Genomic DNA, 12,669 nt, shown 5'->3' on the forward strand with positions numbered 1-12,669 from the left:
GGTCCAGTAATATACACACCATAGCCTCCCTCGTCACTTTTGGGAACCATGACTGCAGTTGTAGAAGAGTCCTTCGCAGGCACGTTTTCCCAGCTTCTGTGAACTGGTCAAGCTTTCTCACTACCCGTCGATGACTTGCCTCGTTCCCATCCTTTGCTCGAGGGGCTTCAATAACCAGAGTGTCAAACTTGAACGATTTCAGCTTCTTCTCGGCAAGTCTCCGGAATACTACCATGTATGAAGATACTAGATTCTCGCTTTGCACCTCAACCAATGCCAAGTTGGCGATAAAGTGCGTTACCGCTTCCATCTCGGTTGCCAGTACCCAGTCGTCTGCAGACAAAGCTGACCACACGCTAGTAGACTCCTTCGTCGACTGGAAATAAGCTTCAAAAGCCGCATGGTTAACCACAGACCGCCTTATCAGCTTGCACGTGTACGCGACTCTAACATCTTTGTCGGTCATGGGGTCTAGCTCAGGGTACGAGAGAGCTTCTTGAATTTTCTTCAACGCGTTGCGCTGCTTCGGCGACCGGAAGTGGTTGTTCAGATTGCGTAGTTTCTGAATGACTTCACCACCCTTCTCCAGAGATCCACCCGGTGTAACTATCGTAACTACTTTATCCCATGAATGGCAGGCAGCATTCCACACACTGTTGGTTTGTATGTTGTCCTTCAATCCGATCCCATATCCGATACACAGGTTCAGCAGATGCATCGAGCAATCTTCTTGCTCGCTGTCAATATAGTCAGCGCACATTGCGCCTGAGGGCGTCGTGTCGGACATGGTGAAGCGAGTCATTGCACGGATGTCGATGTCGTACTTCGCCTTAAAACCACTTTCGATCACTTTAGCCACAAGCGGAGCGTTGTGTCCGTCGTTCTTGCCAGTAGCTAGCATTGCGATGAACCGAAATCTCCACGATGTATCAATAAATGCCACGGACGCACCAACGATACTGTCTTTTCCACAGCTAGTCCAGATGTCATGTATCAGATTCAGGTACTGAAGATGACACGCCTTTTCGAATTCAGAAGTGAGGAGGTCTCCGACAAGATCGCAAAATAGTTGGAACTGTCCTTGAAGCAAACGGTCGTGCCTGTCACGACTGAGCATAGGGAATGTTGGATTGCCTGTTGCCGCACGCATCATCTCCTCGAAGGGGCCTGACCTGCATGCCGGAAAAGGAATTCCTTGCGTAATTAGCCACTTCGAAATCAGCACGTGTAGCGTCTTCTCATCCGCCTTGAAGAAACGTTTCGCCAAAGACTTATTCCCCGCAGACGAACCAGTAGTAATAGGCGCAGAAGTAGTAGCATCATTCTCACCACCACAAGTCAAGTCTGAAACGACTCGGGTGTCATCTTCCGCACTCATGACATCGTCTTTCGCCTTTTGAGCTGTTGTCTGTTCTGCTAAAATCGCCAAAGGATGGTCCGCATGTCTCGACTTGATATGCTCCTTGGCGTTGCTCGTATTCTTCGTGCTGCGTAAGGCATCCTCCCAGCTGTAGGGCGTGGTATTCTTCCGTGCCTTAATCTCCTCACAGCACAGCAGACAAATGTTGCGGTACACTTGGGTGGAAGGCTTCCACGGATTTCGCTTTCTGTAGGGTTTATCCAATACATGAATTAGGTCCCAGACAGAATCAGTAGTACCAACCTTCCTTGAGTGTGTCAATGAAAGCGGGACCCCTAAGTCAGAAACAGGAGAGGCCGGGGGAGGAGGCAGCACACTACGTAGGTTACCATCCAGAGGAGGTTTAATGGCCTTCACCTTGGCCACTTTCCCTTTCGCCGCAACCTTCCGACGCTTCACTGGACGCACAACCGCAGTATCCGATGCCACGGCGACTTCAGGAGACGGCACGAAATCGGAGTCGGATCCAGCCCAGATATTCCTCGACGCAGAAGAAGATGTAGCGGCGGGGACCGTCGAAGAGGTCGTCACGGCTGGTGTAGAGTCCTTAGCGGTCGGGTAAATCTTCTCTACACATGGTTGATAGCAGAATCTGCGTATCAACAGAGAAGAGGGTTAGACGTGGAAATAAGACACAACAATGAGCAAATTACCTTTCATTCAACGACGACGTGTCTCCTTCAAATACCCCGATTGCACACAGGTGGTGAGTGGGCTTTCCGCATACGGTGCAAGGGTCTGTCTTGAGCTCAGGACCTTCCACACAGCCATGAACTGCACAAGGCATCTTCAGCCGTCGAATCCTGGTCGATCGCAATGGCGGTATCCAGTTCTTTTCTGAAATGGCAAACGACGCAGGACAGCCACAGGTTCGATGAGTGCTCAATGAGGGGCAGTTGCTTGCTCACTGGGTTTCTGGTAAAATAGTACTGTTCAGAGCACTATAGTATCGCCTCACCTGAGTAATACTAATACTAATAGTGAATACCACACTATACGGTATTAATAGCACTAATACTCAAATAGCATTAGTAATATTATTACTCTAGATTACTAGTTTGTCAAATACCCTTAACCCCGGATGGCAATTGTCGTTGCCATGGCCCTCTTCAGTTAAGGTCTGGGCGACCGTGTGGACCTTAGTTACCCACCTGGCTAGCGCTAATAGGCATAAGCACTGTTGAAGATCGTGCGCCGCGACGACCTTCGGCGTTGGACGCTGCTGGTGTAGCAGGTCCATACGCCGGGCAAACGACCCATGCCCGTGGTACTGCCGCAGCGGGGCATGACCTTGCTGTACGTAGAGCTGTCGGTGCGTCGACAACTCCGTGACGTTTCTGCGCCCTGGTGGTCTGTAACAGACGCCCAAGGCATGACGGAGGTGGGAACATGACTCACCAATGATCTGCCATAGACCTGGACTGGCAGGCCCTTCCCAGCTTTGCCACACCAAAGTCCGGGCTGTGCCTTATGTTCGGTACAGCCATGTTGTTCATGGCGAGAGCTGCGAGCGACACCACGGTGCACGAGTTCATCGAGCCCAAACGTTCAGGCCGTTGAGGACCATTGGTACTTCCTCCACCGTACCAAAGGCTAGTCCACCAAGGACCATCCCACGACCGCCACGCTGACGTAGAGTGCAGTCGGGTGTCGGTATGCCAAAGAGACGTTCCGGAGGCGTATCAACGCCCTAGAACTTATCAAGCATTCAAGGGGTACCGTACCCCCGTACACCGTGTGTAATACCAGCAGCCCACCACTGCACTTCACCGGTTTGAAAGAACCACATCTCTCTGGGTCCGACGTGGATTTAATCTCGAAGCCAGGGATGAGCAGCACAAACTTCAGTAGGGCATACCGCCTCTACTGATGTCAGTGGAGCCTTCGTCCACCTGACCGTGGTCTGCGCCACTGGACATGGGGTCCACAGGCTGTCTTCTTCTCGAGGACTGGCGAGGGACATACACGCTGGCAGTGTCCATGTCTGCCGCGTCCGTAGCAGCGACCCAAGCTCTCAACGGAGCTCAAGTCCGTGGGTCGGGCTCGCTGTACGCATCGGTATCAACGGCCCGCATCCCAGCAGGATCAACATCGTCATTGCTGCGATGCCCGCCTCCTGGGAAACGTCATCCTAATCGTGACGACGTTCCTCTCCCCGAGGGGTACCAGCTTGCTTGTAGCTGTACTCTTCTTGGAAAGCGATTCGAATCGCCTCCTCCGTAGTTGTCGCTTGCACCCGGAATAGCTGGGTGCCAGCAGGGCCGACCTTCAGGCCATCCATGAAGACTGTTGTCCCGATGTCTTCCGGCACAGGATTCCCTGCCAGATATTCCACCAAACTTGCGCATCTCTCGCACGTACTCCTGCCGCTCACGTTTACCTTGCTTCTACGCAAGAAAGCGTGAGCGCTAGCGGAGCTTGTTGTTCACCGGTAGGAGCGCGGCTCGAAGCTGCTCACACAGCTCAGCCCAGGATGCAAAGCATCCAGGAGATATCGTCTTCCTAGTGTATACCCAGTGCTTGGCACGTCCACCAAGTTTGGACAGGGCAAACGCCACCCGAAGTGGCTCATCTGATATGAGACCCGCCTTCATGGCGATCTCCACCTCACGGACCCAGAAGTGAAGGCTCTCTCCTATCCCCCCCCCTCAAGCGTGGGGGCCTCCAGCTTTATCGGCTTAGGACTAGTTGCCTTGGGAGTGGTCGTCGACGCCTCCAAACTCCCGCGGACATGAGCGGTGAGTCCACGCTCGTAAATCAAACGCGGACACGCATTCGTGTTGCTCGGCAGGCGTCGCCGCCGCCAAGCTGCGGGGGGGCATCTTGTCCAAAGATGTCTCCCATCTTCCGAACAAAGTCGTATGTGAGTTGTTCAAGCGACGAAACTCACTTCGGTCCATCGTGGCTCAAACGTAGAGTGCACAGAGGATTAAGGTATTTCAATATGCCCGCGAATATGTAGGATTGACTACGAGTGCTACCAAGTGTGACGGGTTCACACAGTACTAGTGGAGCTATGTAGTCATGCCTTGACTGGATCTAGAGCACTCGGTACCGCGTACCAGATGTCCACAAGAGTGACGAAGTACTCTTTATGTAGCCTGGGATACACTGGATTGTACCCCGCAACATAGTCGTTGTTATAACATGCGCCATGCGGTATAATTGATATCCCGGATATTTGCTTTAACAGCGCAAAAAGGCATGACTAGACTCCGGACGGTGTAGATATGCTTCACAATTGGTAGCATTACGGTATGTACGTGAAAACTAACTACTACCTGCTGTAAGTTATCACACTCAACTTGAATCTGACCAATTTATCTACCGATCATTTTGAAATAGCAACCGACGCGAGTGTATTCGTGCTCAAAATCATATTTTACACAAGGCTACACAAAGAACTACTAGGACATTTGGTTTCAAGCTGACTTCACAGACATATCATCAACTTGTATTTGTTCGAGAAGATTCAAAGGCCAAGCAGATTTATCTGTTGAGGACATGTATGTGTACGGGTCGTTCACAGAGTAGACGATTCAAACTGTAAACCACTTTGTTGCACAAACTTCTAAGAGAAAACTAATCAAAGTGGGGGCTTAAGTCATTTGTACGCAACTGATAGCTTGTTTTTGCATCTGAAACTGATTCAAAACCACCCGCAGAGCTACAAACTGTCGACGCGGAATGTGAGATGGCTGTCTTGATTCCAATAAGCTGCGCGCATGGTCTTAATGTTTTTGGTGACACGTCTCAGTTTTGTCTTCTGTCGACGAAAGTTTAAGTACGCAACTATCTCATGTTCGAGAGCTCGTGGTTCCTCTGATTTAACTAATACAATTATGTCAAATAGTGGCTTACGTCGGCAGTGGTACTGAGTGTCAGTGTTTCGTTTCCTCTACAAGGTTCAAAAAGTACTCTCCATATCTTTTATAAAAGGCTTCGGTGGAAATCATTCGTAAAATTCTTTCCAGGCTGCCATGACTATATCAATTTGCCTTGGCATTTGAAAGCCATCACAAAGACCTGGTGCGCAACGCTAAAATCCGGCCGAGAACGCTCGTGTCACTAGCGGTTGTTTGAACCTCATGCTTAGGGATGCTGTTACGACCCATTGCTGGTGTTCATTGTACCAATACTCGGGTACTTTATGTTGAAGCCGAGCCCCCGTCTGACTTAGTGATCAACACCTGTTTGGTCTGCATTGTAAAGTTTTGTGACACCAAGACTGTGGGCCTTCTCGTAGACCTCTTTAGCGAAGGTCCGTGCAATTTGGTTGAATTCTGGAGGTCGAATCTGACCCTGGCGGGTCTTGGTACGGAGTGCTAAGCGATGGTGGGCTTTGAAAAGACTCTGTCAGCACCATGAGGCAGCGAAGCACTCGATGACAGCGTTTCCATCCTCTTTTAGCGCTTGCAAAGTCAGCATCATCGGTGTTACCGATACACCTTCGTCTCATAGATCGCTGACCCATTTAGCGATCTTGAGCTCTATAGATAGAGGTAGGATAATTGCTATGCCATTCAGGAGCACCGTTATCCTTTTTTGCCTCTTGGGGTGCTTTGCACATAGCGACGGTTTTGAGAAGCGATCGACGCCATTTGTGGATAACGACCCGACGTCCATTGGATTGACTTGACGGTAGATCCGCGTAGAACCTTGCAATTGCACCGCGGAAGGTGCTGTGCTCGTACAGGTATTTAAAATCTTCAGCTTCTGTGTGGCGGTGTATGCCGTGAGGAAGTTCTTTTTTGGTAGGCGGTCGACCCCTCTGCCCTAGTAGGCGAGACCTCCCTTTTGGAGGCTTTCGTTGCTTGGGCGGCATTTGCAGCTTTGCGGAATGTAACCTATCGCAGGAAATACCCTACGAGCTGACTGGTAAAGGATACCTGTGGCTCATAACAAAGGGTGCTCGGCTTAATTTCCGACGACGGTTTTGATTGGCTAGATATACTTGTATCGCATAACAAAGACTATCCCCCAACTAAGCGTTTACGGTATGCCCAGTCCGAGAACTCGAGGGAGCCGATTGAGTGGCTTCTAATAGACTGCCCGAAAAATGTCGCAATCTGGGAAGAGAAGCGGCGGCAGCTGCGTAAGTAGCCCGGGGTTTCTTACCCAAAGAGGGTACGGACGTTGATGGTACTCCGTACCCGCGCTCATCGTAAGCGTTAGAAGTCGCAGCAGAAGAAGCGCGCTTCAGAAGGCCCTTGGCAGCATGCGCTTACTGACCAAGTAGGCGAACCGATCACAAAAATGGCGATGCTCTAGGATGCAGGACAGCGGCTGATCTTCATGGGGGCCCCGTAGCTCCAAGGGTGAGTACTTGAGAGACTCAGCCCACATCCAGAACTTGTCCTCGCAAGCTCCAGCTCGGACAGTTATCGAGAAGAACCCAGGGGTATCCCCATACAGGGCAGATACCACCCCGGTTCTCGGGCTTCTTACGACAAAGCGTAAAGTCCTTGAGAGTGAATCGGGATACACACAATGGACCGCCTCTAAGTTGTCGGCAAACAACTATCCCTTTTAAAAGGCCTGTTCAAAAACGATCTTCGAAGCGCGGCCACCGATAAGCCCACAAGGACAATGAGTGTCTCCAGAAAGAGATCAGCCCCAGAGCTCTCTTTGGTAGGCCAATGACCTCTCGGGAGAATAACAGCTCCCTGGCTGACGGGTGTCGCCACCATACCCATACGCTATGCAGCTTGAATGTCCTCCTGCTGCTAGTAGAGGTCGTTGGTGATCTCCTGAAGACTATAGATGGCATCCTCCTCTTCCTCTTGTTCCTCTTCATCCGAGGAGCGGAAGAGACCCCGATAAGAGTAACCAGTCACCTTCTCCTCGCAGAATGGAGACTTTGAGCTCGTGTGCTTCTTAGAGGACCTGGCGTCTTCGGTTGTGGCCTTAGTAGTCTTAGCACGCGCAAGACCCTCGGCGAGCATAATATGGTTAAGAGATTTCTTTATCTCGTCGTCGCCAGCTGTGAGCGAGCCCTTAGCCTTGACGGCAAGCTCTCAGAGCGCACAGTCGTCTTGGGACGTGATCACTAGCAAGCGAGTGCACGGTGCCGTCATCGTGCTCGCTGGGCACTGGAGTCTATTCTCACACGAAGCCCAAAGGGGTATTGTGAGTGCTCCTGGGCTCAGCCTCGCCTTCACTGCCCGAACCGAGCTCACGTGCAACGAACCGCGGGTTCGATCGGTTGTCGGGAGATACCGAAGGTGACGGACTGCGGTGTTTGTTTGCGCGCTTGCTCGCAGCCGTGTCGCCGGGCGATCCGATCACCTTCGAGGCCACCTTAGTAACTTCCTGGAGTGCAGGGTCTTTTCCGCGAGGCTTAATGCTTTTAGCTTGCGCCTTAGCGGCAGCAGCCTTGGAGGGTGCTTTCGCATATATTACCCCTTTGCAGTACCGCGGGAATGCTTACGGTCGTAGAGTAGAGGCCGAGAAGAAGAGCGCTTTAGTGATGATCAAAGGTCTAGCTGTGGTGTAAACCTCCGCCGCGTTCTTGCAGCCACGTCGATGTCTTTCGACTTTGAGAATGAGAGTTTGTGACATACTTTTCCTCATTCAGATTAGTCGGTAAGCCGAACCTATGTGGGGGAGGATGTAGCGGGGTACGTACCCAGGTGTACCCCTGGTAGCATTCGGGATACATGGTACCAGGGTCGTCAGAAGCCAACCATTTCCTGATAACATAGCTTCACCTTAGGTGACTTATAGTTTGTTCATCTAACTCAAGCTTGGTAAACCTATAAATACATTTCGTGTGCAGTTTACCTCTACCGACAACGACGCATAAATTCGACAGACACAAAGAATCCGACATGCATAGTGGACGGATTTGATTTCCATATTAAAGCCATTTTTTGTTTTAGCCAATTAAGTAAGAAGATTTGAAAATACAACCAAATATTTTTAAAAAGTAAAATGAATGGTTCCAGACAAAACCGCCAGACCCGCCCTTAAAATTCGGTCTCAATCTTCAAAATGACGCGAAAGCGCGCAGAGCGTAGCTACACTATCAAGGTGAGACGTGAGGCTTTGGCTCTGGCCGAACAAGCCGGGGCTTGCGCTGCCTCAGAGATCTTTCCAATCAGGCGGAAGGGGGAGGGGGCTGTTTAACGACTGGCTCAGCCAAGCCGACGCTATCTGTGCCTTTAACGGCAACGCCTTGTCAAAGACGATGAAAATCCAGGGGCGCAAGAAAGTATTTTCCGGCGTCTCTGGCTTTGTGACGTATATGAGGGGTGTGAGACGAGAGAAATCGGTCAGTGTATTTCTAATTATTGTACCATTAATTTCTTACTTGCAAAATATTTTTTCTTTACCTTAGGTACTATCTACATTGAGTATAATATATATAATGTGGGACGTTCATCCGGAGTGGATGGACTTGTATATGAGAGGAAAAAGCTACGATGAAATATCTATGGAGCGGATGGTGCAGCGTATCTCCAATCGGTAAGCCATTAATTAAATATTATTATTATTTTGCATTCTGCTCTTATTTATCTTTAATCGACTGCTTATATTGTACTTTATTGCAGCTACGGGGTCTCTTCTCAAAAGCCTCAAGTCGCTGAAGAGACGCCCGACGAGCTCGAAGAAATTCGCGGAAAATTCTCAATAGAGTTTTGGGACAAATATTCTGCGTTTCAAGGAGGCGGCATGCTCAACGTCGATGAAACAGCAATTAGTTTTGACAAGCCACCAACGAGAAGCTGGGCGGGCAAAGGAGGCAGGGATTCGGCTCACATCGCTGGCAAGAGTTTAATTATCTCTTGGCATTCTTAATTTTTTTTTTAATAAATATTGCTTTTGTTAGAAGCAAAACTGCCAGTACATTTGATCATCCGTGGAGCCTCTGGTGGTAAATCGAGCAAAGCGATTTCGAAAAGTATCCCGACGGGCACTTTTCGCCGTGCAAGGGACTGCATGGATGGATACTTGGGTTTGGCAGTTTTATGTAGAAAATTTGAAATGGACAAACCCGCTGTCTTTCTTCTTGACAAGTTTGAGTGCCATGTGTCGGAAGAAGTGCAGCGGATTGTTCCCGAAACGGCAAATGCACAGTGGTCCCGCTGTCACCCAACAGCGCAGCGGTTTGCCAACAGCTAGATGTTGGTGGAATGGGCCCACTCAAAGTGAAGCTCCGAAACGATCCCTGAAGAATTTGTGGGGGCATTACCAAGGAAAAATGACATCGTGCGATAACACCTACTGTTAGTGCATAGAACGCTATTGAGAAGAGAACCGTAATTTGTTGTTAAAAAGCAATTCCTCGGTACCCTGAGGTATCCGCTTAGGAATTTAACTTTTTATGCTACAACATAAGTCTTTTTTATCGTTCTTTGGGATCGATGTGTAATATTAGCCAATCCAGACCAAATATTATTTATGTCGGATATTTGTGTCGCTCTTGGTGTGGAATGTTAAACTGTGAAGGATGTCATTCAGCGGTGTCGAATTTACACGTCGCTGTCTGTGACCAGTGCTGGTAAAAGCAGTCTGACTAAAGACAAATGTGACGTTTAAACCGCTAATACCGTTTTCCGGTGAAAAACCTGTATTTGGGTCTGTTCAGTAAACACTTGGAGCAGGGAAGCAGAAAATTATAGTGACATTTTCCTAAGTGCAACTGGAAAGACAAGGATACGCTATCACTGATCCGTGCTTGGGATGTAGTGCACAAAGAAGGGATAAAACTGAGTAAAAGACAGGCATGTACAACGAGCGGATCGTCGCAGCCTTCGAAGCTGCTATCCCAGCTACCACGCGCTCGAAGATGGGCATGGAGGCCATATTGCAAGCTCTTTGCGAGATATATCGGTTTGTAAGATATGTAAATGCAAACGGGATTGCAGGAAGCACAGGTAAACTGAACTGGTTTGATCTGTCAAAGAAGGAAAAGAAAGAGCTCCGGTTAGTAGAATATCTATTTGCTAGTGCTGATAGGGGTTAGTCAAATGCTGGTTGTATACAGTGACCTACACCGCATGAGAAATCCGAACATCAGCATAGAAGTGTTTGAGGAGCTAAACCGCTATTTAAACAATACGTTTCCGTTATCGTCGGCATTTAGTACACAGCTTCGCTTCGACGACAAAGACTCGAAGCAATTAGAATCATCGGCGGGGGCTGACAGCCTGTTTGGTGGGTCCATCGACAGCGCAAAGGCCGTCAAAACCCTGTACAACACTGACAAAAGGAATTATAAGCGCAAGAGAGACAGCAAGCAAGACGACGTGAGAGGGGTTCTCGAAGAACGACTAAACAAAATGTTTGAGTAAGCAGAGTAATTGTAACAAGTGGAGCTGCGTGAGCGCCAAGATCAGCGCACCGAAAAGATGAAACTTTCAAGAGAGTTAATCTATGCTGTTGAAAGCACTATCAAACCCAGCTAAAACCTTAAGCTGCACGTCGTAACTTAAATGTATATCATTTCTTGAGCACGTCTCTTAGCGTTCATGTCGTTGTTTCCTCAGCCACAGTTTCAGGTTGGGGGTACTGGTTCTCGTACCTCTCCAAAATTGTTTTTGTCGCTTCCTCACTTTAGACAAGGCTGTCTCTCTGGTCCAGCAGGAAATTCTGCACGATGCAGAATGCAAACACGATGTCAGGTACGACGTTAATGATCTGACCTATCCCCTCTAAGAGTATTCTCCAGCGGCACTTTAGTTGTCCAAACGCACAGTGGGTATTGAGCATGTGCCAATCGTCTGTTTAGCAGTGCGCATGTAACGCTTGCTGTTTCTGCTATTTTGAATATTATTTACATGAAATAATTGCTCTGATATCCCGATTCAACAAGCAAGAAGTGTGGATGTTCGCGACAGATCACGCCCCGTAGGAATAGTAACAATTTTTAGTGCGGCCAATAACAGCGGAAACGCGTGTTGCACTGCGCTTTTTCTTAATACACGGCTGTCTCCTACGCGCGCTGACCATTTACAGTTTAAGTCACAGAAGCGCCCTCGCCAATCAGCTAACGCTTGCAGCCCAGCACTGTACAACACCTCCTGTTGAAATACATTTCTTCTTTATCGCTAGACTTGCTTATCCGAACATGCGTACCATCAATACAGCCGACGGACCCCACACGAAATGAGCTTCACTTAGCCGAAACGAAGGAAATGCAGGCCCGCTTAGCACTCTGTATATAAAACAGCAATTTTATTTATTATTCCGGACACAGTGGCGTCTCCAATTGCAAAGCGTTCTGCAGATGCTCGTGTTGTTGCGGATTAAGCACACGTAAATAATCACAACCAAACGCTTTGGCGGGTTCACCGTACCAGGAGCATCTCAAACAAGAATCAAATGTGAGCACATTGCACGATGTAGAACGAGGGCTTATTGCGCGATGTCGAACACTAATGCTTAAGCTATTCATACGAAAAAGCTATTCCATACTACAATCAAAGAAAGCGAGGACAGTAATATTTGAGCTCAGTGGCTACTCCTCTTCTTCCATTCCACTCCGATCAATTCGCGAAAGATAGCCTTCAGCCACGACCATAATTTCAATTGCATGCCCAAATTGCATCAACGCTGTCACACCTTTAGAAGGCACACTGGATCACGAAATTATATCTGGTACCGAAACTAACAGAAATCGCGCAGCTGTTGTCATGGCCATCACTGATCTCTTGGAACTAGGGGTAAGTAAGACATCAGAGCGAAATGCACGTTAGTGTGTAAAACTCGGCGTAGATACGCTTAAACCTACATCCAGCGTCACGCTATCGAAAATCAGACTTCTGCCACCGCAAGGGTATGTTAAGATGGAGCCAAGGGGCTCGGCACACGGTTCTAACGCTTAGACCGCGGCGCACACGATCCGTGTCTTGTCCTACACCAACAGGAACACAGCGTGCGTACGCAGCTACGCGGTGGTCGTGTGGTGCCTTTAGAAGAGACCGGACGTTGCTCACCATTTATAAGAGTGAGTGGACAGAGAATTAGTGGTCTACCTCTTTAAGTCGATTACATGTACTAGAATGATGGTGGATTGAATTCAGTTTCTAGGGAAAACTTTGCAGATCACGAGAATTGAATCCGGAGCTTCGAGCGTTTTGCTCAGTTTCTCGATCCCAGGTTTTGCTGAACAGGGTTTTCGATTCAGCATTCTGCAGTGTAAGGAGATCTATTGATACACTGTACCGTGTCTGATGCACCGTATGAAGACCAGCTGTACTTTGTGTGTTTTTTTAGGTGTTTATGTATGATCCGACGTATAAACA

This window comes from Phytophthora infestans, genomic scaffold, assembly GCF_000142945.1.
Source record: "Phytophthora infestans T30-4 supercont1.16 genomic scaffold, whole genome shotgun sequence".
NCBI classification, from domain to species: Eukaryota; Oomycota; class Peronosporomycetes; order Peronosporales; family Peronosporaceae; genus Phytophthora; species Phytophthora infestans.